General features: G+C 36.4%; 1 pseudogene; it reads right to left on the reverse strand.

Annotated features, from left to right (window-relative positions):
- Positions 1–3,448: 3,448 nt before the first annotated feature.
- Positions 3,449–4,041, reverse strand: LOC124105660 (GTP-binding protein SAR1a-like; annotated as a pseudogene).
- Between the last annotated feature and the right edge of the window lie 872 nt (positions 4,042–4,913).

A 4,913-nucleotide genomic window follows, 5' to 3' on the forward strand; every position in this document is an offset into this window, starting at 1 on the left:
TTGGATTCTGAATTCATTCCTTGCCAAGAGGCAGCATCATCTCATATAATCCTGTTCATCTGGGCTCCTCCTTCAGAAAGGGCACATCAAAAATAGCTAGATAATATACTCCAACTGCTTAGATATGCCTGTCTACCCTACCAGTCTCTAAGTGCTCAAGCTGACCACTATGAGTTCTGTCTTTAACTTGTAAAGTACTCAGTGCTTAAATTCTAGTGCTTTCACAACACACCTACTCCATCAGAGTCATACACTTACTCTCCAAATGTCCACTTAAAAGGTCTCCCCTCTATTGGAAAGTCAAAGGGATCCAAATAAGCACAAACTTCCTCCTTGTACTCACCGACCTTAAGGTCATGATTTAAGAGTGTGTGCTAAGTGCCAGATGAGAGACCCATACAGTAGTGCTATATCTGCAATAGTTGACCCCAGAGGCACATCAGGTTCTCAATATATCCCTCTCCATATAACAAGACTATTTTGAGGAACAAGTTTTCAAATTAACTGTTTTATAATACCAAGTCCTTTAGTAAGCATCATGTGTTTCCATCCAATATGGAAGTGAATTTGGAGACCTGATAAATTTTAATGGATCAAAAATATTCTAATTTGTGTTGAACACAATTCTTATCTTCAACACACAGTACAACATATTTCAGCATTTGAAATAAAATGAGAGCGTAGGTGACTATAAAGACAAAACAAAGATGAAAAAAGATTTTACTTCAAATGTGTCATTCTGTAGTTTTGTGTGTGTGCATGTGTTTGTGTGTGTGCTCATCCCACATTTGAAACAGTGAAATAGGCTACAGTGAACATTTGAAAATCAGTCTTAGTTGAAACAGGATCTAGAGGTCACCTCTTTATTCTTGAAATGAACATGTTTATCTAAGTCTATATGTTTTGAGCCATAGAGAGATGTGTGTATTTATACACACACAATTAAAACTCTAAAGTAGAATTTTTTTTAGAACCACTGAAAGATATTTTTAGGAAGGAGTGTCTTAGCATTGACATTGTTTAGAATTGCCAGCTCATGGTGATAATAAGAAGCAGGCCAAGCTCTAGTCTGCTATTATTGTTTTCATATTCTCTGTAGACATTGCTCCCAGGGAAACTATTCCTCTTGCTCCTAATGCCCCCGACTTGGTGTGTGATGCCAGAGAAAAATGTCCTAGCTGGAGTGAAAAGAAATTTTAATGACAGTATTTTATAGGACATAAAGACCACAAGCTAAGCTCAAAAAAATATTGGCTTAAGAGCTTGAAACATTATTAGAAATACTGAGAGAACTATGTTGTCCTGACAGGCTAGGGGATGTTATTAGCACCTTCTTATTCAATAGTTCTTAATATGTTTCTTCCTCTGTGGAGAAAGGCTCAGGTAGGCTCACCTTTCCAGGTACTAATGTGTCTGCCTACAGGCCTCAGTCTTATTCTCCAGGTAGTTTCTGAAGAATGTGTTTTTCCTGTACATCACTATAACTGACTGGGTCATATACCCATCCTAAAACAATTCTTGGCAGGATATGCAGTGACTTGGTAATCTGGTGACTATGTCTGCCCTGGGAGCTAAGAGGCTGAGTCAATTAGCAGTGATACACAATCAATCAAAAATATACCTCAAATTTTGTATTTTGATCTTTTCCCAGGCTAGCAAAATGCATGTACTGTGGTGGTCTCTTGCAATATGACTCCCCTTCAGCCACTTATCACAAAAGTAAATGACCAGTACTCAACAGTGTACATATTGCCAGGGCTTTTGGATATTATGTTTTGGCATTCCATCATATTCACCCATCTGTGTGGTTACATAAGATATTCAACACTTGGTTATAAAATAGACTTTATCTTAGATGATTTTGCCCAACTTCGGGCAAATATAAGTTTTCTCATCTAAGCTGTGATGTTTGGTCAGGTAGGTATATTAAATGCATTTTCAATATTTGATATTTTCAACTTAGTATAAGCCTATCAGAATTTAATCCCATCAGTCAAAGAGCATCTGTTTAATAAAGGAAAACAAAATCAGTTTCAAAGAAGATTATCTTTTGTGGACTGGTTTTTATGCCAACCTGTTCATCTTTACTTTGACCTCCACAAAAACCTTTTATGAAGAAAGAATTATCCTCATTTAAAAATTTAAGACAAGATCTTTCCTTATTCTGCTACAAATTTGTGGGGGAAAAGCAATCGTTGGTTCTTCATTTCTCAATGTCTGTGAAACTAAGATGTAGGCAGCACCGTTTTCTTCAGACTTTCAATAAGATAGTACATCATTAAATTCTGTTATAAAAACAATGATAATGAAAAGCAAATGAGTCATATTAACTTACTGGTAAGATCTTTATCTCCACCAAGTGAAGCTGAAATAGATATGCAATCCATATTTTCCTGACTACAAAACTAATTACATATTGGCAAACACATAATTGTCAGTTTATGTGACAGAGGCGGACCACAATGTATCAGGATCTTTAGATAAATATATTTCTAAATTCAAGATAGATAAAACAAATTAATGACTGTTTTCTACCTGTTCTAAAATTTTACTATTTCTATATTGTTTCTTCGATAAACATGTTACTAAATATTTACATAATCAACAATTTTTCTCATGCTGTCAAGAGCCACCTGTAATTTTCAGAAGAGTCATATACATGCTTTTTCTTGATTTTGACTTAAATTCGTAACTTTTTAAGTAAAAATGACATAATAACCTATTCTATAATTAATTCTTTCACAGTGAACAATCTGTTACCTAATCTGAGATGGGGAAATGACTTCAGCTGACCAGTGAAAACCTGCCACAACCACAAGGCCAAGTTTCTGACCCTTTTTTTAGTTCTCCATGGACAAGTTGATGCCACCTCTTATGGGGCAATTACAGAGTCAAAGGAGCTCAGGGGAGCTTCTCTCACCAACCTGCCACCTCAGCAGGAGTGAGTTCATCCTCCTGAACTCTGGCCTCCAATGTGTAACTGTTCATAATTTTATGGAGTATCTAAATGCCACTGATTTAAAAAAAAAGAGAGAATAGAAAACTCTGAACCAAGGAAATTGTGAATTCAAAAAGTTAGGAGAGATACCAAATACATTAACAACACTTTCTTTACAAAATAGAATCACTTTCTTTTGAAATCAACCCCACAGTGGTGAGACATGGTTTTCTTCTAGTGTCCTCTGATGGCACACAGCCTTACCAGACAAATCCTGCCAGCTTCCAAGTCCAGCACCAACATATGGGACAGCACTCCCTCACAACATTGTGGAGAAGAGCCCATGTCCCCACTGGGCAATGAGAGTCGAGACTCTTGGTTTCCCAAGGCCAGACATGGTTGGAGGGCTTTCATGAAATAGATATACAATCCATATCATGAAAAGTTCATGAAGAACTGTGAATAGGATCAGTCCAGAGGAGTAAAAGTTTTATTTTCACTGTCCAAACATCAGTCAATATACTGGGAGAGGTAGCGGAAACCCTTGCCTGAGCCTTGCCGCTTGAGCACACTGCACATGAACACTTCCATGAGGCAGGGATTCAGTTCCTTGAGAGACGTATTTCCCTTTCCTGTGGTTTGTCCACAAAACTCAAATATCTTATGAAGTTTTTCTTCACTGATTGCATCTGTTTTGCCAATTTTGTTTCCCAAGATAGGATTGGCACATTGGCTATTATTTCATCAGTCATTAAAGTATTAAGCTCAACTTTGGATTTCATGAGGCAAGAATGATTTTCACAGTCCACCAGAAAGACAATCCCTTTAATTGCTGGAAAATATTTTTTTTTTTTCCAAACTTGCTCATGCCCACCAAGATCAAAAGTTGTAAAAGTCATTCTAGCAATTGTCAACTCTTCTGATGTTGGATGTAGTGTTGGAACACGTTAGTCTAATCTGTCATTTTTGAGCATATGAAAAAGAGTGGTTTTGCCTGCATGGTCCAAACCCAAGAATTCAAGTTTTCCAGATGTCTTATAGAGTCCTAGGAACTGGACTCTACTGCTGAAGCTATTATAGCTCCACTCAAAGATGAAATACATTAATGCTTAGTGTGGCCTGAGGGGCTCCTCCGAAGGTGGCAGGCAGCTGGGACCCACCCCTCAGAACACACAGACCAGCAGATATACATGCTTTTTAGAATTTCATTTCTTCATTGCATTTCTAATATTTTCTTGGATATATTATGGACAAAATATTTGTATCTCTTTCAAATTCATATGTTGAAATTTAAACCCCAATATTATAATAGGAAAAGGGTACTTGGGAATTAAGTCATAAGAGTAAAGTCCTAATAAATAAAATTAGTGTCCTTTTAAAAGGAGATAGGAAAGCTTTCTCTCAAAGTAAAAGACTGCTGACTACAAACCAGAAAGTCCTTGCCTAACACTGGATGTGCCAGCACCTTAATCTTAGACTTCCCAGCCTCCAAGACTTTGAAAAATAAATTTCTGTTGTTTAAGTAACAGAAGTCTATGGTAACTTGTTGTAGTAGCACAAACTAAGATATGAACACACCTGACCACTCTTAGTACCTTGTTAAAACACCCAAATGATTTTTTTAAAAATTGTACCTTATCTGAATGCAATCTTTTATAATATTTCTATTAATATTTATAATTCCTAAGGGAGAAAAAAAAGAAATGAGAGCTTTAAGTTTAGCATTTTTGGTACTTGAAATATGGATTGAATATGTTTTCATGTAAGTCCAAATACCTACAGTGACCAGGCAGCAAAGTGGGAAAGAAACAGAACGTAAAGATGTTAAATTAAATATCATGGCCAATGCTAAGGGAATTAGGATCTCCATATTCTAAGTGAAATCTGCTATGTGGAAACTTGGGCCCAATAATTGCCAGATACTTTGAATTATCAAGAGAAGCCAGAAATCCAAATACCATGTTATTTTTAAATG

This window comes from Marmota monax, unplaced genomic scaffold (assembly GCF_021218885.2).
Source record: "Marmota monax isolate L192 unplaced genomic scaffold, Marmota_monax_Labrador192_F-V1.1 WCK01_AAM20220418_F8-fsc00136, whole genome shotgun sequence".
NCBI lineage: Eukaryota > Metazoa > Chordata > Mammalia > Rodentia > Sciuridae > Marmota > Marmota monax.